Below are 24,137 nucleotides of genomic sequence, written 5' to 3'. Positions count from 1 at the left end.
TCTTATTGTTGTTTTAATTTGCATTTCCCTGATGACATATGATGTGGGGCATCTTCTTGTATGCTTATTTACCAATTGTATGTCTTCTTTGGTGAGTTATCTCTTAAGGTCTTTGGATCATTTTTTTAAAATCACATTATTTGTTTTTTTATTATTGAGTTTTATAAGTTCTTTGTATATTTTGATTATCTGTCCTTTATCAGATATGTGTTTTGCAATTATTTTTCCCAGTCTGTGTTTGTTCTTTCATTCTCTGTATATTGTCTTTTTTTATTTTTTAAAAGATTTTATTGCTTTATTTGATAGAGAGCGAAAGAGAGCACAAGCAAGGGGAGCAACAGGTAGAGCAGGTGGAAAGAGGAGCAGGCTCTCCACTGAGCAAGGAGCTGGATGCCTGAATGCGATCTCAGGACCCTTGGATCATAACCTGAGCTGAAGGCAGCCACTTAACTGACTGAGCCACCCAGGCATACCTATTCTTTTTATATTGTCTTTTAGAGAGTTTTAAGTTTTAATGAAATCCAGCTTATCAATTGTTTCTTCATGGATCATATGTCTTTGGTGTTGTATCTAATAACCATCACCATACCAAACATCATCCAGATTTTCTCCTATGTTATCTCCTAGGAATGTTACAGTTTTGCATTTTACATTTAGGAACATGATCCATTTGAGTTAAATTTTTTCAAGTGTGTAAGGTTTGTGTCTTTTTTCTTCTTTTATTTTACATGTGGATGTCTGGTTCTAGCACCATATGTTGAAAAACTATCTTGGCTCCCTTGTATTGCCTTTTCTCCTTTGTCAAAGATGAGTTGACTATATTGATGAAGGTATATTTCTAGGCTCTTTATTCTATTCCCTTGATCTCTTTGACTATTCTTTCTCCAATATCATGCTGTCCTGATTACTATAGCTTTTGAAGTCATGTAGTGTTAGTCCTTTAACTTTGTTCTTTTCCTTTAATACTGTGTTAGCTCTACTGGGTATTTTGCTTCTTCAAATAAACTTTAGAATAAGTTTGTTAATATCCATAAAAAAATTTTCTGGGATTTTGATTGAGATTGAATGGAATTCATAGATCAAAATGAGAAAAAACAGGTATTTTCACAATGCTGAGTCTTCCTATCCTTGAACATGGAATGTCTTCATTTATTTAGTTCTTTGATTTTGTTCATCAGAGTTTTGTAGGTTTCTTTGTATAGATCTTGCATATATTTGTATAGATCTTGCATATATTTTGTTAGATTTATAACTAAGTATTTAATATTTTGGGGTGCTGATATAAATGATGCTGTGTTTTTCATTTTATTCATTTTTTAAAGACTTTATTTATTTATTTGACAGACAGAGATCACAAGTAGGCAGAGAGGCAGGCAGAGAGAGAGGAAGGGAAGCTGACTCCCTGCAGAGCAGAGAGCCCGATGTGGGGCTCCATCCCAGGACCCTGGGATCATGACCTGAGCCGATGGTAGAGGCTTTAACCCACTGAGCCACCCAGACGCCCAGTGTTTTTCATTTTAAATTCTAATTGTTCATTGTTGGTATGTAGAAAAGCAATTAATTTTTGTAAATTCGTCTTATGTCCTGCAACTTTTCTATAATCATTTACTAGTTTCAGAAGTTTTTTTGTTGATGCTTTTGAATTTTCTACATTTTCTACATAAACTATCACCATCTACAATGGTGAATTTCATCTTCTTTCCAAATCTGTGTTCCTTTTACTTTGTTTTCTTGCCTTACTGCATCAGCAGACTTCTATTACAATGTTATAAACCAGTGGAAAGAGGGAATATCCTTGCCTTGTACTTGATCTCAGTGGTAAAGTTTCAGAAGTTTTTCCTGTGTGGTATGATACCAGCTACAAGGCTTTTTTAAAAAAAGATATCCTTTATCAAGTTGAGAAAGTTCCCTTCTAATCCTAGGTTCCTGAAAATTTCCCTCATGAGTGGATTTTGGATTTTGTCAACTGCCCTCTTTGCATCTATTAATATGATCATGTGATTTTTCTTTTTTAGTCTGTTGATGTGATGGGATTACATTTACTGGTTTTCAAATGTTGAACCAGATTTGCATATCTAGGATAAACCCCACTTGGTCATGGTATATAATTCTTTTTATATTTTTTTGGATTCAATTTGCAAATATTTTGTTGCAGATTTTTTCATTATGTTCATGAGAGATATTGACCTATAGTTTTCTTTTCTTGTGATGCCTCTGCCTATGAAGGCTGACTTCATTGAATTAGGAAATATTCCCTCTGCATCTATCCTCTAAAAGATACTGCAGAAAATTGGTAAAATTTTGTCATTAAATGTTTGGTAGAATTCACCAGTGAACCCATCTGGGCTTGGTGATTTCTGTTTTAGAAACTTATTAATTCTTGATTCAATTTCTTTAATAGATACAGATCTATTTGGAACACCTATTTCTTCTTGTATGAAGATTAGCAGATTGTATGTATTTCAAGGAATTAGTCTCCTTCAACTAGGTCATCAAATTTGTACTTATAAAGTTCATGGTATCCCTTTATTATCCTTTTTAATTTCTGTGGGACCTATAGTGAGGCCTCCTTTTTCATATTTGATATTAGTAATTTGTATTCTCTCTCTCTCTCTTTTATTTTTAGTTGTCTTGGCTTATAGATTTTACTGCTTTTTTTCTAAGAACCAGATTTTGGTTTTTTATTGATTTTTCTCTACTGATTTCATGTTTCCAGTTTCATTGATTTCTGCCCCAATTATTCCCTTTCTTATGCTTACTTTGGATGTCATATGCTCTTTTTTTTCTAATTTCCTAAAGTTTCTTAGATTATTGATTTGAGATCTTTCTTCTTTTCTAATATATGCATTCAATTCTATAATTGTCCCTATAAGCACGGTCTTCTCTGCATCCCACACGTTTAAGTTGTGCTTTCATTTTCATTTACTTCAAAATATGTTTTATACTTCTGTTGACATTTCTTGACTAGTGCTATTTAAATGTGTGTTGTTCAATCTCCACCTATTTTGGGATTTCCCAGTTATCCTTCTGTTACTGATTTCTAGTTTAATTTCATTGTGCTCTGAGAGCAGACACTATAATTTCTATCCTTCTAAATGTGCTAAGTTAGGTGTGTTGTATCACCCAGAATGTGGTCTATCTTAGATTGCTTTGATTTTATTTCCTTTCGTGTTAAACCTTTGTGTCAAAAATTCACAAAACATTCTGCCACACAACCAGTGTCCTGACTAGCTCATAACAGTTTGCAAGAGTAGATCACTCCATTTCTGGTCCTCTTGCAAGACGATTGTTAAATAGAATCATTACTAAAAATAAAATTATATAAATGTATAATTAAATACATTTATTTATAATTAAACTACATTAAAAACAAAGGTCATGAATATTTAATATTCAGCACCTCCTAGTTATCGTATATATTTTGTCATTATCTGTGCTCTTTAAATTATTTTCTCAATTGTGTCTATATGGTGATAATACTGTATAATCATAAACTACTGAACATAATTTCCAAACTTTATGTGCAGTAGCATTACATTAGTAATTTTCAATAGACCATGGAGAAAATACTTACATCACAGAAATAGGCAAATACTACAAATCAGGGCTTAATTTATTGTTTTCTTTATAGACTCTGTATTTAAGAAAGTGCTGGAGAAAATGGTGATAATGCAGATTACACTAAAAAGTATGTCAAGTCTGGTTCATCATGTAAGAAAAATTGAGTAAATAATCTAGTATTCCTAAATACTACCTGACTTCAAGACTCACTGTAAAGCTATAGTAAGCAGGACAGCATGATACTGGGGAAAGAAGAGTCAAAGAAATCAATGGAGTAGAATAAAGAGCCCAGAAATAGACCTTCAACAATACAGTCAACTAATCTTGATAAAGGAGAAAAGGCATTATTATCTGATTCAGCAAAGGTGTTGCTCACATTACTGATGAAGGATTAAGATTCTGACATTGGTCTTTATTGTTTCCCTTTTAGCTTAAAGAGTAAAGAAAAATAAAGTATCAACAAACATTCCCATCACAACTACAGGTATTTGTCAATTGCAACAATAGGTTGGCTATAATTACAGGAGTTGGGAAAAAATCAACAAAAGCATTCACATTCTTTATATCAGTAAAATTTATAAAACACCAATGTACACAGAGATATACTTTGTTTTCCCTCTAGAAAATTAGTTGCTAAACATTCACTAGCACACCACTGGCTACAACTTTCCACTGCACTTCTTGTTGGACTCAGCGAAGCCTTGGTTAGAAAGAAAAGAATTTCCAATAAAGTTTTTATGTTGAGTCAGCATAAGAAGGCAAACATTCAAGCTTAGAAAACTTTGGGTCACTCTGCTGTGAAAATGCTCAAATATTTTCTCTTCTCTCTCTTTTAGAGCTTCAACTATTCTCTTCGACTTAAAGAAGTAGTAAGAAATTGATATAGAGCATTGTACAAAATCAATCTTTCTCCTGAGCAGCTAGAAGAAACTGCCTTTGGTGATAAAGGCTAGCTTATCAATAGCTAAATATTTCATGAAGAATATTTTGTTAGAAATTGGTAATGTGTTTTTTAACTTAGAAAAAGTACAAAAGATACAAACTTTCTTTTACTTTTCTATTTTATTTTGTTTCTTGTTTCCTCATATTTTATACCTTCTATTTCCTCCAGGATAATTCTGCCCCCTGCAGGAAATTAAGAGGTGATAATTTCCCACTATAAATTGAAGCTTTTAAATATTGTAAAACACCAAACCAAACCAAACAAAAAACAAACAAATAAAAAAAAAAAACTTTTTAAAAAAGAGACACAAGTTCTTAGTAGTGCCCCTCAGGTCAATGTGGTTTTTATAAAATAGTATCACATCTGTCATTATAGAAATAACATTTATCTCCTATCTCATAAGGATTCAGGTCATTTCTCCCATTAGGTTTATGCAGTTTGTACCCTCTTTTTCTCCCAGCAAACACACATAGAGCTGTGCACATTTTAGTGCTTAAATATATTACAGAAGAATGAAAGTTCTGGAATGTACTTCCTTCCCATTTCTAAACATCTCTATTTTCTGCAGAATGGTTTTGCATTAGTTTATTAAGTAAGTGTCCTGCATCCATGTTCTTGTAGAAAAATGTAGCATGAATATCTCCCCCTTTTAATCATCCATTCTTTTATTGAGTTGCCTTAGATAAATAGATCCAGTCCATGTGCGTCAATTTTGTTTCAAATGCATGACAGCACTTAGACAATGTGGTAGAATCCATTTTGCTTTGGTACCTGCTCTGACAGCAAAAGGTCACTGAGAGAGGATTTCACAGAAATGATGCACGCAGCTCCATCAGTTGGGCACTGGTCTCTGCTCTCCTTTCCATGGCAGGAATGGAAAGCAGCTGGTCACCAGCTTCCCTGCACTGCTCACTAGCTTGACAGAGCAGAACCTCAGACACCATTTGTTGTTTTTCATGGTAGAGGCAAGGTGATTAAAACAAGATAAACATGCCAGAAGAAGAAAGAAGGAAAATACCTCAGAATAATTTGGGTGTGAAAAAAAAATCCCCTTTGAACTTGCTAAAGAAAAGCTCAGGAGACTATGTATAATGGGGATAAGTATATGTGGTTAATATTAGGAAGAAGGTCATGTTACAAGGGAGGAAATATAAGAAGAATACATGTCTCTGAGGAATTATAAAAGAGTATGGTGAGTTTCATCTTTATGCAGAATTACAGCAAATCATTTTTCACATTTGTTGTGTTCCAAGGATTCTTTTTTTTTTTTTTTTTTTTTTTTTTGCTGTGGCTTGTATGCCTCGTTTATTTTCTTAACTAATTTTTGCTTAATTAGACAATTCCCTTCCTCTTGCCACTGACTTTCCCTATTAAATTTAAAGATTCATTCTTTACCTAAAGTGAATAGATCACAAAACTATTTAACAGTAGATACCTTGAGACTGTTTCTTTAAATAAGCTTTTAATTTTTAATTAGTTTTTCAGTTAAGGAAACATTCAAAGGCTATTAATACAGAGTTCCTGTATACCACTCACCCAGCTTTGTCATTTTATGTCCCAGTACACACTTGTCAAACTAAGAAACGGACAGTGATATATTATTTTTTTTAAAGATTTTATTTATTTACTTTAGAGAGAGTGAGCACACATGTGCACACACAAGGTGTGGTGGGGGAGGGAGAGGGAGAAGCAGGCTCCTCAATGAGCAGGAGCCTGATGTGGGACTTGATCCCAGAACCCTAACCTGAGCCAAAGGCAGATGCTTAACTGACTGAGCCCCCAGGCACCCCAGACACTGATATATTATTATCAACTAAACTTTGGACAGTATTTGGATTTCAGCTTTTCCACTAAGATCGTCTTTCTGCTCCAAGATCCAATACAGATTACTATATTCATTAAGTTGTGATATCTTCCAATTCCCTTCTTGGTTTTCTTGCAGAGTACTGGCCGTATCCTGCAGATTGCCCTCATTCTGGGTTTGTCTGATGCTATCTCATGGTCAGGCTGGGGTTTTACAGTTTGTGGAAGAATATCACATGCCCTCTCAGAACATCACATCATGGGTAGAACATCACATGACATCACTGTGGATGTTTACCAGTTAAGCCAGTGTTTGCTAGATTTCTCCACTATTTTTTTTTTCCTTTCCATGCTCTTATTCTTTGAAAGTGAGCTGCTAAGTCTAGCCTATCCTCAAGTGAGGTGGGAGAGGAGTAAGCTCTACCTCCTGGAAGGGTCAAGAGCCTTTTGCTCATTGTTCTATGACTGTATTTGAGCCCAATTAAACAGATACCACCAGGTCAGTTTTAACTGACAAGTTCGATAGTTTAATGAATTCTATGTCTATTCATATTCACATATTTCAAAAATATAAAGATTTTCATCAACTTTTCTAAAACTGTTGAAATGAAAATTCTTAATGCTGTCTAAAATCAGTTCCCTAGTGGGATGGTAAAAGATTTCGGGGCAGACTCATATGGTAAGCCCATGTCATAGTCTAAAGAAATGAGTCATGTATCAAATGATGAAAGTTAAAGGGCATGTTACCAACTATTCAAGTTTTCCCACATTGTTCTATCCAGATTTTAAGTTCAGATATGACCAGTTTCACCCTCTAGCAATAAAGGGCTTCATAAATTTCTGTATGAGCTAATTTCAATGTGTGGTATAGGAAGCTTCCCAAGACAAAGGGTTCACCTCCACATTCTAGTGTCAGCAAACATCTGTGCCGTAAATCTGTCTCTGCTGAACTCACTAGAAGTAAATAAGAAAGATGTTTTTTAAGAGACATTTTGACTTTTGTTTCTGATTTCTTCAGAAACATATGCAATCCAAAATAGTAATTTAAGCTAGTAAGTAGTTATATAGATTCAGTTGTCCTATTAATCAGTGAGACTGTGTCAAGTACCTACTATTTATCTAGCACAGTGCCAAAGGCTAAGAATTTTTTTCTACCATGAGGGTCCTTCTGATGATTTTCTTTCCATTTCTTCAAAATCATTATGAGCTGATGAACACCATGATGAATCAGATAAAACTATCCCATCAGATTTTCTCCTTGCCCTGTTAAAAGCTATACAAATGTTGTATGGCCCTGTAAGATCACATAACATGTATTTTTGAGTTAGCCTCATTCTTAATGTCATTGAATAAGCCAATAAATCTTTTCTCCTTTTTTACCCACTTCTAATTTATATTAATTTAAAGTATTTTATGTATCACTATAAATCCTTTGGAAATAAAGTGAAAAAAATATAGACATAACATTAACATGGTGGGGGATACTCGGGAGAAGACTAGGTATTCATATGAAGTTCGCAAGGTACTTAAAGGACCATTATTTATAACTCAACATGCTTAGGTACATAAGCTTATTATAGCTTCTTGGTCTCTTTTTGTGGGAAGTCAGATACTGCAGAGAGTGGAGGTCAACTGACCACCTAGAGCATAAGTCCCAAGCTGGGAGGACTTTTTTTTTTTTTTTTTTAATAAATGTCTTCCATATGACACTGCCCTACCAGTTCATGTAGAGTTAGAACACAATTAAGCAAAATGTACATCTTAAAGGTTATGTGGTAGAGAGGAACTCAACATAATCTGATTCATTACTTGGCTATAATGCTCACTTAGTTCTGCTCCCCACTCTGGAATAATGAGATTATTACCACAGGGCCAGGACAAGTTTCATTCTCTCAAAAGGTCTAGCTTTGTCACTTTCCCCTGCTCAGAGTCACTGGGGTCAGAGAAGCTGCAGACATTGCAAATAGAATGATTCCTCCTATTTCTCTTGGGATGAAGTTTTCTGAGCTACAGATCTACCAAGGGCATGAAAAAGGGAAGAAAGCAAAAAAGAAATCATCTCTGCTAATTCAATTGTGGGTTTCCTTGGATCAAAGACTAACTACTATAGCATACCAAGTTCAAGATTTTACTCCTAGGATGCTGGAGGCCCTCTCCTCATGATTTACATTAAGGTCTATATATGGTACACATGTGGCCTCTATGGAAGTATATTTAAAAGACTCTTTTTTTTTTTTTTTATCACTGGCAAACTGAAAAATAACAAGGAGGTCCCAATCTGATGATGTTGTTTAAAAACTAGAAAGTTGGAGGAAGTGCGGAAATGAGTAGACAAAAGAAGAAACATTTATAAATTAAACACCAAGTAGGACTGCATCCCAAAGGAAAAAATAAAAATTCCTAGTAAATGCAGTCATCCCATTTGAACAGATAGCCAAATAATTAAAATGTAGGGAAGCTTGATTCTCAGAGTTTCAAGGCAGAGGGAGAAAATATTGAAACACATGCACACGCACACACACACAGACACACATAAAAGGGTACTCACAGGGATCATATTTAAAATAATTATTTTCAACCTCTGGGCTAGAAAATACACTTCATTGGGAAAAAATAAATGAAAAATAGTTAATGAGCATCATTTTCTCAATTTTACTGTTGAACAAGTAATGACTACAAATTTTCACGTACATAGTGTTCAAGAAATGGAATTTTCTGTGTATGCTATAACTTTATTTCTATTTCAAGCCTATGTTCCATCAGTGGAAGAACCTTAATCATAATCAGTTTGTTTTTCTTTTAAAGATTTTATTTATTTGTTAGAGAGAGAAAGAGAGAGCATGAGCAGGGGGAGGTGCAGAGGGAAGGGGCAAGAGAATCTTCAAGCAGGCTCCCTGCTGAGAAGGGAGCCTGATGTGGGGCTCAATGCCAGGACCCTGAGATCATGACCTGAGCTGAAGTCAGATGCTGAACTAGCTGAGCCACCCAGGAGCCCCCTATCATAATCAGTTTTAAATAGTCTCATTATAATCAAAGTGTCCTCAGTTAATGGAAGCTACTCCCCTTCCTGTTTTTACTCTAGCTCTTTCCCTTATGGTAGGTTCCTAGATGTATACGGTTTTCTTCTTATGTTTAGAAAAAGAAAAGAAGGGTAGAAATTGCATCAACTACATCTTCTTCTTCTTAGCACCGGTGTGCTTTGAATGAGAATAAATACAGATCAGGTCATTTTTCTGGTGTTTTCTATGTAAACCATTATCTCTGTATTGCTCTGCAAAGTTTATTGAGATCATTTACATGGCCAATATATGAGTTACTGGAGTTAAGCATTTGGCTTTCTTTGCCCTGTGGAATCTGCAGAAAATGTACCATACTTATAAACACTATTGGAAAACAATTAAGTCTTAAGTCCCTTTCAGCAGAGTTAGTAGAAATCAGATAAAAACTTTAAATACCAGTATCAGGGCTGTAGATACCTATTGTTTTGACTTGCTAGAATCCTCTTATTCTGAAAACTGCCACTCCCCCCATCCACATGTGCTATTGTGTTTGCTTCAAGAGTGGATGGATAACTGACCAAATCTCAGCCAACTCTAATCCTTTCCCTAGTGACAACTAATTAGACCAGTAATAAGCAACTCTTCCAAGCTGAACTTCTTAGTCTTTCTGGGAATTTGGAATCAGGACTAAGAATACAGGTATGTCTGAGAGAAAGGTATAAATTTGGGTATTGGTAGTGTTTTCTTCTGTTGTGCAAACAGCAGAAAATACTGCTCAGCAATAAGCAGATAGAACAAAAAGCTGAAACACAGAACAAATATCCCAATAGTACCTAGCCCTTGATTTCAGCTATTCCGAAGGCTCAGTTTTAAACCTTCATTCCATGCTCCTGGGAAATACTATGATCTTCCCCCTTTTGGCTTAAGTTTATGTTACTTGCAACCAAACAAGTCCTAACCAATACTTTCCAATGCCTTTCATGCCAAGCTAATTCAGATGGACTCTATTACCACACTGCAGAGAGAGCAAATGACTTGGTTATTTCTCACTAGCCATATGAAGTCATTTCTCTTTCCATGTGGATTCATTTAGGACTTGAGGGACAAGGAAAAAACCACGTGTTTACAACTTCAAAATTCTGAATGGAAAATTCATTCTGAGAACATTTTTAATAATCAAAGGGATAGTAAAAATGATAAAGGCTATATTCATTGACTTTATTTTTAGTTTGACCAATAAATAATTTAAACCGTAATGAGTTTGTTTTGTTTTGTTTTGTTTTGGTCAATTTACTTAGGGGAAGTCTGCTGAAAGCTCAAGAATGAAATGTCTCTACTTTCTTTTTTTATATAAAAATTTTCTAGAATATATAGGTTAGGTGCTAAGAAAAAAAGAGAGTATCTACAGGTATGGTTTATTCTGTTCAATTAACTCTCATTTTTCAGAAACAAAAAATTTTGACATACTTAAGCAATGTAGTTAAGAGTGGTTCAAATCCCAACTTTTTTGTGTAACTTGGGTTAGTTACTTAATCTCTCAGTGACTCAATGAGAACAACTCTACAAAATGAGAACAACTCCTACATCATTGGATGGTTGTGAGTTGTAAATGAGGTAACACATCTAAATCACAGAGAGTAGTTCCTTACAGTTCATGTACACATAACAAAGTCTCAATTAATGTTAGCTATATTTTTTTCAGAAATCCTAGAAAATGTTGCAGTTTTCATGTGGAGCTTTAGTTGTCTTTGAAATTGGAATACAATCAGCCCCTAAACAAATGGATCTTTCACAACACTCTGTTTATCCCTGTTTCTCTCAAGGTATTGAAAAACCTGCTTCTCCCTCTCCTTTTGCTCCTCCCCTAACTTGTGCTCTCTCTCTTTCTCTCTCTCTCAAATAAATAAATAAAACATAAAAAAAAAAAAGAAAAAGAAAAGTGCACTGGAATTTAGCTGTGAGCCTAAAAAAATGCTTGAGGATGGAATATGTGAATATGCAAATAAACAATTTTTTAAAAGATTTTACTTATTTATTTGATAGACAAAGATTACAAGTAGTTAGAGAGGTAGGCAGAGAGAGAGGAGGAAGCAGGTTCCCCGCTGAGCAGAGAGCGTGAGGCTCGATCCCAGGACCCTGAGACCATGAGCTGAGCTGAAGGCAGAGGCTTTAACCCACTGAGCCACCCAGGAGCCCAACACATAAACAATTTTTAACTAAGCAAGAGGAATGAGAAACAAAGAATACACTTCTCACCTCTGCACCCTACTCCCATCTCCATTTGCATACCTTTACAATAAATAATCCTCATCCAGCTCTATGTTGAGCTCTATGTATTGAGCAAAGAAGGGGTAGGAGGATGGAGTTGGTGACTTAAAGGTTCTTTACAATGTCACTTAGGATCCTCTTCTGTAGGAAGAGCTAGAAAGTTTCTGTCAGAGGTTTTGATGTCTGTATTATGAACCATGTTTGCTCTCCACCTATCCTCCTCTAAAAATCACTGGCATTAATGCAATCATTAGCCTTAAGAAATTGAAGAAGAGATTGCTTTAAATACCTCCCAAAAATTCATCATGAGATTATGGCAGAGATGAAATTAATATTCTTTTATCCCTATCACACCTCTTCTTATGTAACTACTTGTATCATTCTTTCTTGCTTAACTTTGTTGTTTCTCAAACTTCCTTGTGGCTTCAGATATCCAGAGGATATGGAAAAATATGATCACCTGGGACAACAGAAGTCTGGCTCTAATGTCACTTCTAGGCACTTCACTGTGACAAGAGCCATGCTTGGTATGCAAGGTCTTAGTACCCAAAACTGTATTTCAAACTCATGTGAGGTCCCACATTTACATCAACTGTTCCCAATTCTCCCAGTTATGACAGTCTTTCCATTTTCCTGAACTCAGTTGGATTGTAGACAGTCTTATAGTAGTCTCTATTTTTGTGCGTGTAAGACTTTCAAACATAAATACAGGGTCATTAAAGAGAAGTAAAGGACTGCCTTTTTCTTCATTCATTTTTTTTTCACAACAGATCACATTTTTCTGAGTTAAATATGTGTAGAAGGACTTGCCAGTAGTCTTGTATCTACCAGTTAATGGTGGTTCTTCATTGAATGCAGTTTCTCCTGAATGTTTCCTTAAGCTTTGTATAACTGCACAAACAAATGCACTATTTACAGTTTCAGAGCAGACTATACTCTCCTGAGTAGTCACATACCTAGTAAAGCTAATTACAAACATAAAGAAAACCTGTATTTAACAAAACCACTCTTGTGGCCCAACCATTCCATGTAGATGAGTGGTTATTTGCTAAATTACTCAGGTAACAACCTGGTTGTGAGTCTGAGCAAAAAAGGTTAGAAGGTTGAGATGGAGAAAGAAGGTGAGAAGTTTATATAGGAATTATTTCAAAAGTAAAAGTAAAGTAAATTTAAAAAAAGGAAAGGAAAAGAAAACGGGTAAGATAAAAGGGAAATTACTGATGTGTGCAAAAATACACATATATTATTTTCCTATGTGTCCATGTACAAACATAAGAGAGAAATGCGAGGAAATCTGTTTCTTTTTATGGGTGACTCTTCTGTGTGTGTAGTGGGATTTTCTGGCTACATCTGAGCTAAATATTATGGTAAATAGCAGAACACAGTAGTTACTGCCTATGATTGTCTGTGAACTGGGTGGGCAGGAATTTTTCATTTCATAAATCATTTCAGCTTGCTGCTCTAATTCTACAGCTCTAAGAGACTAAAAAAAGCCCAAGGAAGAAAACCGTGCTTTATGACTTTTCTTATTCCACTGCTTTCCAGTTTGGATAGATGTTTAGTGTTAATGCTTAGGGTTTGTTTTTTTTCTTAAAGGATGTTTCAGAATACCTTTATTACTCTGCTTTTAAAGCAAATTATTATACTTTCTTATTTTATTTTCTTCTTTGCCCAGGAAATTTAGTACCAAAGCAATGAAGTATTCTGCTTCCTTCCTTCGTTTCTGCTTATTTATAGCACAGTCTGTATCAATGAAATAATGCTATATTATTTTCTTGCTGATTGCTTAATGTTCATAGTTCAAAATTCCAGCCAAGGTCCTGAAGTGGTTTTGCCCTTATTTAAGATTTCCTGCTAAAGACATTCTATTACAGCTTTGCAAATAAGTACCTCTCTGGCCTCAAGTCACTATAAAGGTAATTAAGTAATTTAAATAAACACCCTTTGCCAATCTGTTTCCTCCCCTCAAGGAGACCCAGGGAAGCAGTCTGCTTAATATTTCAGGTTTCTCCTCATTTTCCTTAAATGGTCCTTCAGCCTTCAACTGAAAGGTAACTTTAGGTAAGTCATCTGTTATGTGTCACCAGGGCAAACATAGAAGGCACTTGGTTGGACAATATACAGCAAGTTAAAAAAATTGTTTTTGCTTAACAGCTAGTGTCAGTGAATATAGTTTTACAATTTGCTTACTGCTCGAGTGAGCAATTTAAATCAGATCTTGAGATTATACAATGTGAAAAATCATAATCCAGAGTTGTGTTCTTCTGTCAAGCCAGGAACTACCCCTCTTCTCAACATCACTGTCTCTGCCTGCCCTCAGGATAAAGAGTTAAAGAGCATTTCCCTTCATTTCTTCGTATATACGTCAGTCCTATTTTCTCTCCCAGCATTTTAGTAAGTTCCTCACATTCATCATTGATCTCATACTTAGAATTGGTTAATAGAAATTAATACTCAAACGTCAAATGAAAAGAAGGTACCTTTTGCACTTAAAAACTTCTCATTTGTCTTGGTAATAACTGAAATGAACAGAATCACAGCTGGGTGCTATTAATATGTAAACAGCTTCTTGTGCTGAGTGAATTTTTGTTGGTTTTAGTCCATAGGTTTCCAACTGGATTTTCATAAAAATGTTTAATTTGTTTAATTTCTTAATACCTTTCTAAACCATACAAACCACACTATACAATTAACCTCTGTGATTTGATTTCAAGAGATTACATAAAAACACATTTATTATTATGGTATTGACTGAGTTTAGTGTGGTTTCCTATTTATCTTGATTTAAGACAAAAAGTTTGAAAATTAAAGCAACAGAATAAATAGTCCCTAAACAAGAAGTAGGAGATAACAGAAATTGATTCAAGTAGGAAGCTACATTCCATTCAATGTAGTTTGTGTAAACATTGACCTGCATAATTAAAGATGAAAATTCTTGATTTAATTATTACAACTCTAGCAAAAACTAAAAAACCTAAGATGAACACAGTGCTGGGTTCATTTGCATTGCAATTAATTCTCAGGAAACTGATCTGATGAATCACAGAGTAGAAACGAATCGGTGGTACCGCTTGGGTTAGGCTTAATCAGAATTCTTGCCTAGGATTTTTTAACATAAACAACAGAAAGCATCTCTTAGCCTCCATCCAGTGGCAAGGCTGTGACATAGAACAGGAGATCTTCCAGTTACTGCGTCAACGCCCAGAGTCAGAAAGAAGAGGGGGTACTCTGTGGATTGTCTGTTATGTCAATCCACTGTCCCCAACCCTACCACTGGTTTTCTTGGGCTTTGTTATACATGCCAATATCCTCTGCCCCCTTACCTAAGCTAGTTTGATTTTGATTTCTGTCACTTCCAAGAAATGGGTTCTAATAAAACAAACATAATGTGTATTTTTACAAGACTTGGTAAAAAGAAAAAAAAATATGTAGTTATGCTTATTATATACTTCTAATCTTTTTATATCGAACTAGGTTCTGGGTACTCCTGGAATATGGTCCTATTAACAGGAAATTTAGTTAAGGAAACTGTGAGTTGTGGAAAGAAAATACTTCCTTTCACAGGTAATATAACTTTTCACATTCACCTTTTCTTTCTCGAGTACTTTTTTTTCTTTATTGTTAGACGTGTTTCCAACTCCCTTCACATCAAGGCAAGTGCACGTACTCTAGTTATAGTGGCCTAAAGACAGCTTGTTGAGGAAAAGAACTGAGATGGGCAGAGTAGACCAGGATCGAAACACATGTAAAAGAAGAGAGGGAGGAGGAGGAAAAGGTAGAACAGGTAGTAGATACACATCCTATAAACTATTTTTTTCTTCTGAATTGCTACAAGGTATAATCAGTCATATGCTGCTCATTTTGGGTTTCCTCTATTACCTTCCTCAGCTCTGGCCAATTTGTATGTGTACATGTTTGTGTTTGGGCATCAGGGCACAAACAGTGGGATTAGGGAGAAGAGTGAAATGTGATCAGAAACTCAGCTACCAACTGTATGGATTTAAAAGCCAGAGAAAGGGGCACCTGTGTGACTCAGTGGGTTGAGTCTGCCCTCATCTCAGGGATGGGGCCCTGCATCAGGCTCCACACTTGGCGGGAAACCTGCTTCTCCCTTTCCCACTCTCCCTGCTTATTTTCCCTCTCTCACCGTGTTACTGTGTCTCTCTCTGTCAAGTGAATAAATAAAATCTTTAAAAAAACAACAACAACACAGAGAAAATGCTCTGCAGTTATTTTGAATCAGTGGTGCTCTGCAAAGGTTTCCAATACATTGAAACACTGACATGTTCTCTCGACCAAGGACATAGGAAAAAAGAAGCAGAAATTTTCTCCATAGTATTAGGTGATCTTAAGCCTTGTGATTTTGATTTTTCTTTAATGTCTGGCTAAGCTAAATGGAAAACAATGAAAGAAAATTCTATTTTGAAATATTTTGCTTTAATGATTTTATAATCAGTGTTCACGTTCTTTGAGATTAATGAGGATGTAAGTCCTCCTAATAAAAATGGTTATAGTAGGGGCAGTTGTAGTGTGGGTCATAGTTATAATTTTGAATAATAGAAGTAGTTAACACAGAATCAGCACTTATGTGCCAAGAACCATGCAAAGAGTTTTAGATAAGTTATTTCACTAAACCTTAGGAGATAAGGTGTGTCTTATTCCCCTTATTTCACACATGAGAAAACAGACTGAGAGGTTGGTAGTTGTAGTCATGGTAGTTATACTTACAATGGTGGTAGTAGTTGTGGTAACTAACATTTCCTTAGTACTCTGTATTTGACAGCAAAAGTTTAACTCATTAAATCCTTAAAAAAATACCATGAGTCAGGACCATCTGATCTACTTCTGTATTCTGGGGATTATAAACATCTTTGTTTCTCTCTTATTAGGAAAAATTAGAGCACTGTCTTAAATTTATGCATCAGTTATTTAACTCGTTCAAAATTTAGAAATATTCAAAGGTAAAATTAAATGTATCATTAAGCCGAAGAATAAGGTACGATTACTACCATCTTACACACAGAGAAAATGAGCCTTTGTGACTTTAAATCATGTCCAAATTCACACACACTGCACTAGTAGCAAAGCTGGGATTTAAACCCAGGTCTGCCCAGTATGGAATCTGCATATAGCTGCCTTGATCTTGAGTAATCAGAAGGAATGTTTCATATTTACATTGGCTCTCTCCAGTGCAAAGCATCAGCCAGAAAGATTTAAGAAAAAGGATCAGAAGCTCTATCTTCATGAGTTCATGTATCCATAAACTTGTAAATCAAATGGACATCCAAAATCAAAATGAACAGTGAATTGTAGGCAGCCTCTGTGGCCAATCACTCCGGAATCTTTAAACACAAATTTTCTCAGTAGCAAGATTATTGCCTGAATAATTGACTCTGCTCTCCACTTCCCCTTGCCCTGGAAACTCAACAATTAACTGGATGTCCTGGCTCTTTGCCTAATTGAGCAATGATATTTCTAAGACATGATCTCCATACAGCGACAGTCATTTCTTTACAAGTATGTAATGCCACAAACAAAGACGGCTGGGGAAGTTCAATAATAGTGTTTGGGTGTAGTTTTAGTTATGCCATACCACTTTGTTATATGACTCAATTCTGGCCAACATTTTCTCAGGCAGTTATTTCCTGTGCATTTCCAGAGGTATCCACAACCAGCCTTTTTTTTTTTTTTTTTTTAAAGAGAATGGTAGTTAAAATAATAGAGCTTTTAAGGAATCAGCAGTTTAGTGATTAGGATTGTGGCCAGTGGCCTATTTCCTGCTATCTGTGAGAATATAGAAGGTAGAATTCCTTCCTAATTATTGCAAAAACAAACATCCTTACAATTTTTTTTTCTCCTCTAACAGATTGATAAGAGAAAGGCTCAGAAGAACATAGTGCTCCAGGAGCAATTGGATGCCATTGTGCTTTAAAAGAAACAAAACAGGAAACCAACCAAGAAAACCAATCTTGATTTCCTTACACAGAGAGACAGGAGAAACATGTCTGGGTAGTGTGATGCAATCAAAGGTTTACTGCATCACAACAAAGAGGCCTGCATAGGATCAAACTTCTGAACACTCTCTTACAAAAGATATTTGGAACCAGTATTATTTATTTTCCTATAGATCTGGAGTGAAAAAGCATAGATCTTTAGAAGGAGCTAGTTCATAATGAGGAACAGTTTCGAGCACACAAAAGATAAAACAGCTCGACATTTCAAACTAACAGAACTCAAGCCTTGTGCCTGAAAGGGTAGAGATTTTATCAAAGTGAATGTGAAAACATTAACCACGTCTTTATGCCTTTGGGAATGCACAGGACAGCAACGTCTCTTTTCTCAGGAACTCCAACCTTTCTTCTGTATAAAGAAATGCCATCTTAATAAGAATGATACCCAGTTCATTGAAGCTTGTTGTCATTATGCTACCCCGAACCTCCTTCTGTTCTAGCTCCTGCTTCAGAATCTTTTGCTGCTGCCTTCTACCATCCTTTGGCAGGTCCTGGGGACTTTGAGGGTCTGTCCTTAAGCACTGAATGAGTACTATGTAACACTGCTGAGACAAGGCTTGGATGCAAAAAGATTTCTAAAGTTGAGGTGATAATTAAAGAGTATTAAGCATAAAGAATGTCAGCATCATAATCTTAGGGAATGTAAAATCTTGCCCTTTACAAACTTGGGGCAGAATCCTGGAGATAGAAGATTGTGCTGGTGTAGTGGAGACTGTTTTCTGGCCACCCAGCCCTTGAGCTCCTTTCTTTTGGTGACCACATATGCACTCTCCTCCTGAGGAACCACCTTTTCCTTTCTTAGCACAGGTGCTTGGAGTAAGACTTTCACAAGATGACAGGCTGGGTAGGAGCACGTGACTCTGGCCTACACCAGTGTTTTTGTTTTTATTTGTAGCTTTCCAGTGATTAATACTGTGTCTGGCACATACAAGGAATTTAATGTTGTTCTGTGGATTTTAAGTAAAGAGGAAGAAACATGCTCTGCTCTAGTAACAGTCTAGTAAAGAAAAAATATATAAAGGAAAAGAAACATGAGCTTACAAAGACCAGGTGGAAGAAAAAGAATCTTAAGGTACTTGTGCTTGTCCTACATTGAGGCCATTAAGTGACTTTATACCTGTGTCTCCCTTCATATCCGTAACATTTGCTGTGCTCACTTTGCACTATTAAGGTGTCCCCTGGCCCTGAGACTGGCCCCAAATCACCTTCTTTCCTATGCTGGGCGGCATCTGTGCCTGTCTCCAGCTCGTGCTTGCTTTATGCTCCATGGAGCCTTCTACAGGTCACTGGGAGCACTCACTAGGGAAATGCTGCTGTACACTGTCTTGGAAGAAAGGGAGTTGGGGGAAATTGGAGGGGGAGACAAACCATGAGAGATTGTGGACTCTGAGGAACTAACTGAGGGTTTTGGAGGGGAGGGGGGTGGGGGTTGGGTGAGACTGGTGGTGGGTATTAAGGAGGGCATGTACTGCATGGAGCACTGGGTGTGATGCATAAACAATGAGTTCTGGAACACTGAAAAGAAATTAAAAAAATAAATAAATAAATTTTTTTTTTTAAAGAAAGGGAATTTGATCAATCATAGGAAGGTTTCAATGCCCTTAGTCTTATAAAGCCCACAGAAGGTTTCTACTGTGAATCTTAAACTGACTTATAGAACCTAAGTTTATTCTAGTTCTTTGAAAAATGCCAGTGAAATTTTGATCAGGATGCCATTGAAATTATAGGTTTACCTGAGTTTACCAGATGCGGGAATCCTTTCTCTGAACAGGATCTAGCTAGGAAAAAATACTATGCAGGTCAAGTTGTTTACTGAGTGTTCCCTAGTGCTATGCTTATTGATTTGGGGACTTAAAAGAAACGTGACTGTCATTCCTACCTTAATATTTTAACTCTTCAACACAAGAACAAATGAACCAAAAAACAAGTCAACAAAAAATACAGTATACTGGTGGCCTTTAACATTTATTCATGAGACTGATCACAGCAACTTAAAAAATTAATTGATCATAAAAGGGAAAATATCCTTTAAGTTTTATCTATTACAAACAACTTTTGTAAATAATAAATTTTTACATATTATAAACAACTATTTGACTTTTATCTGATATACTTATTTATATACTATAGCCATTTAATTTATTGATTTGTTAAAAAATATTCCTGAAATATGAATGTCATATTCTTAAAGAAAACTGCCAAAGAAATAAGAGAGATCATGTTTTACCTAATTTCACTGAAAGTAGTCCGTGATCCAAGGTTATAGTCACAAAGTGGCAGGAGGTAGATGGTTAGTCCTGCCATTGCCTGAAATTCTCAAATTATTGAAGGTGAGTCAAAAATGTAAGAACTTGAAATCACATTTTTTTAAAAGATTTTTATTTATTTATTTGATGGAGTGAGTGGGAGAGAGAGACTGAGAGCAAGCACAAGCACAGGGAATGGCAGGCAGGGAAGAAACAGGCTCCCTGCTGAACAAGGAGCCTGATGGGGGATCTATCCCAGGACCCAGGGATCGTGACTGAAGCCAAAGGCAGCTGGCTAACTGACTGAGCCACCCAGGAGCCCCTTGAAATCACATTTTTAATGTATCTATTAAAATCTATTAAACTATCTGATTGTTTATATTCATTCAATGATTACCAACACAGATTACTTTAACTCGTATTCTGATGATCATATTCTGATCATATGGTCACAGAGGACTGACCCTGACACCTCTTCCTCCCCTATGCTTCCAGTACTTAACGTTTCTTCTTCATCCCTATTTTATGCAGACCACTTTCCACAATTCTCTTAAGAGAAAGTCATAAAAATAACTTCAGTTTTAATGGTGTTTTTAGCACAAGGTCTCATCTACTCTTCTTGGCAGGAATATTCTGCCCAGGTTCTAGAAAAATCAGCTATGGTGATGGACTGTATCACTCCCTACTCCTACTAGTTTGCTCCAATTTAAAAGAAAGAAGTCTCAGGTATAACAATAAAACACGGATCCAATGTTGAGTCCCTCAGTGGATTTATAGCACATGAGCAGGACAGAGTGTCTTTTCTCTGGTCTCCTATGATGTTGCTTCCATAGTTATTCTCATGTTACATACTCATTTTCTTAGTGTTCTCATTCATCTTTACCCAATGATGCCAGTTGGATCCTGATGCACAACATTCTAAGTCTTAGAAGTAAATGTTCCAAAAGTTCATCCTCCTTCTTTTTTGAGCAATCAGAAGTTGTAACTCTGAAGTTCAGTGGAAATTACAAGCTTCCAATAAAGAACCTCCTCTCTCCCATACTTGACTGTCAGGACCACAAACGTTCAGAATTCCCCTCTGATTATTTTAGTTCACATGTGTTTCTAGAAATACAGAATAGTTCTCTCTTCTCTGAGGAATCTAGAGAGAAAACTGACACTTTTTCTAAGAAGTTTATGGAAGGCCTTAGGAAGAATAAATTAAAAACTCTGAGCACGTATTTGTGTGGTTATGGCAGTGATGATTCGCAGATAAATGAGTCACTAGTTGGCTTATGTCTTATTTGCAGCACAACTAGGTGGCACAATTAGAGTCAAATTAAAAAAAACATTGTGTTGGTCTGCCTAAAATGTGAATACTGACACCTAGCAAAATGGGTGACCTTGCAACTGATAATGAAAAAAGGAAAACATGTTTATCCTCTTTAAAAAAATTAAATGAAATATGAGAATAAACTTCTGTCCTTCAGAGATATGTGTGTGCATGTGCACGCGCACCCTCACGCACACATGGACTCCAACAGCTGTTTACCTGTCAATAAGATTAAAGAGATTTTCAAAGGGACCAAACTGGAGTGCTCTGTGGGATTTGAAGTGCCCAAGGACACTGGTGGTGTCCTGCAGGAGGGCTGCACTATTAGGCCAAACTGAACAGCTTAGTCCTGGGGAAGTGTCCTATGGGAGGTACTGGGTCTGGAGGAAGACCAGCAGCGGTAGGCTGGGTTTGCAATCTCTCAGGTGCTAACTCACAGAGAAGACTTACAGATAAGAGCTTTCCCAGAAAGCTCAAACCTGAGCTCGAGCAGGTGATTTCAAGAACAGCAGATGCTCCTGAGACTGTCTTCACTGACTAGTATCCAGCTTCATGGGTGTCTTTATATTAGACTTTGGCAAAAGCCACATTTACTTAGAAAATTTTCTTTCATTTGTCCCTTCAACCCCTTAAGTCCCTGCAGTTAGTAAACCCAGAAGGAAAGTTTGATGTACATCAACAATGCTGTGAGACAGAGTTGTGGCTACTGAGAAATGGGACCAGAAGGGAGGATGTCTTTAGGATACGATCTACATTCTTTTTGAGGGGCATCACACACAGATGAGGAAATCTGATGAAGTAAAGAACCCTTGTGTTTATTGGTGCTGATTTCCTGACACACAACATCTTATCTAATTCTCTCAGAGATGCTCTATGACGTCTTATCTCTGTGCTTTATTATTTCCATTAATTTGATTTAATTTAATTTAATTTTTATTAATTATTTTTATTAATATATAATGTATTATTTGCCCCAGGGGTACAGGCCTGTGAATTGTCAGGGCTTACGCACTTAACAGCACTCACCATAGCACATACCCTCCCCACTGTCCATAACCCAACCACCCTCTCCACACACCCCCTCCCCCAGCAATCCTCAGTTTGTTTTGTGAGATTAAGAGTCTTATGATTTGTCTCCCTCCCGATCCCATCTTGTTTCATTTTTTCCTTCCCTACTCCCAACCCCCTATTCTGTCTCTCAAATTCCTCATATCAGGGAGATCATATGATAATTGTCTTCCTCTAATTTACTTATTTCACTCAGCATAATACCCTCTAGTTCCATCCACGTTGTTGCAAATGGCAAGATTTCATTTCTTTTGATGACTGCATAGTATTCCATTGTGCGCACACACGCAGGCGTGTGTATGTATGTGTGTATCGCGTCTTCTTTATCCATTCATCTATTGATGAACATCTAGGTTCTTTCCATAATTTGGCCATTGTGGACACTGCTGCTATAAACATTCAGGTGCATGTGCCCCTTTTGATCCCTACATTTGTATCTTTAGGGTAAATACCCAGTAGTGTGATTGTTGGGTCGTAGGGTAGCTCTATTTTCAACTTTTTGAGGAACTGCCATGTTGTTTTCCAGAGTGGCTGCTTGCATTACCACCAACAGTGTAGGAGGGTTCCCCTTTCTCCGCATCTTCTCCAACATCTGTCATTTCCTAACTGGTTAATTTTAGCCATTCTGACTGGTATGAAGTGGTATCTCACTGTGGTTTTGATTTGTATTTCCCTGATGTCGAGTGATGTTGAGCACTTTTTCATGTGTCTGTTGGCCATCTGGATGTCTTCTTTGCAGAAATGTCCATGTCTTCTGTCCATTTGATAGGATTATTTGTTCCTTGGGTGTTGATTTTGATGAGTTCTTCATAGATTTTGGATACTAGCCCTTTATCTGATATGTCATTTGTGAATATCTTCTCCCATTCTGTCAATTGTCTTTTGGTTTTGTCGACTGTTTCCTTTGCTGTGCAAAAGCTTTTGATCTTGATGAAGTCCCAACAGTTCATTTTTGCCCTTGCCTCCCTTGTCTTTGGTGATGTGTCTAGGAAGAAGTTGCTGTGGCTGAGGTCGAAGAGGTTGCTGCCTGTGTTCTCCTCAAGGATTTGGATGGATTCCTGTCTCACATTGAGGTCTTTCATCCATTTTGAGTCTATTTTTGTGTGTGGTATAAGGAAACGGTCCAGTTTCATTCTTCTGCATGTGGCTCTCCAATTTTACCAACACCATTTGTTGAAGAGACTGTCTTTTTTCCATTGGACATTCTTTCCTGCTTTATCGAAGATTAGTTGACCATAGAGTTGAGGGTCTATTTTTGGGCTCTTTATTCTGTTCATTGATCTATGTGTCTGTTTTTGTGCCAGTACCATACTGTCTTGATAATTACAGCTTTGTAATAGAGTTTGAAGTCTGGAATTGTGATGACACCAACTTTGGTTTTCTTTTTCAACATTCCTCTGGCTATTTGGGGTCTTTTCTGGTTCCATATAAATTCTAAGATTATTTGTTCCATTTCCTTGAAAAAAAAATGGATGGTATTTTGATAGGGATTGCATTAAACATGTAGATTGCTTCAGATAGCATAGACATTTTCATAATATTTGTTCTTCCAATCCATGAGCATGGAACATTTTTCCATTTCTTTTTGTCTTCCTCAGTATCTTTCATGAGTACTTTATAGTTTTCTGAGGACAGATTCTTTGCCTCTTTGGTTGGGTTTATTCCTAGGTATCTTATGGTTTTGGGTGCAATTTTAAATGGGATTGACTCCTTAATTTCTCTTTCTTCTGTCTTGCTGTTGGTGTATAGAAATGCAATTGATTTCTGTGCATTGATTTTATATCCTGACACTTTACTGAATTCCTGTATGAGTTCTAGCACTTTTGGAGTGGAATCTTTTGGGTTTTCCACATAAGGTATCATATCATCTGCAAATATATTATTTCCATTTGAAGGCATGAAATATGAAGCTTAGGGAAATTGGGT

Source organism: Lontra canadensis, unplaced genomic scaffold (assembly GCF_010015895.1).
Source record: "Lontra canadensis isolate GAN:19392208 unplaced genomic scaffold, GSC_riverotter_1.0 scaffold85, whole genome shotgun sequence".
Taxonomy (NCBI): domain Eukaryota; kingdom Metazoa; phylum Chordata; class Mammalia; order Carnivora; family Mustelidae; genus Lontra; species Lontra canadensis.
This window is presented reverse-complemented; position numbering follows the sequence as displayed.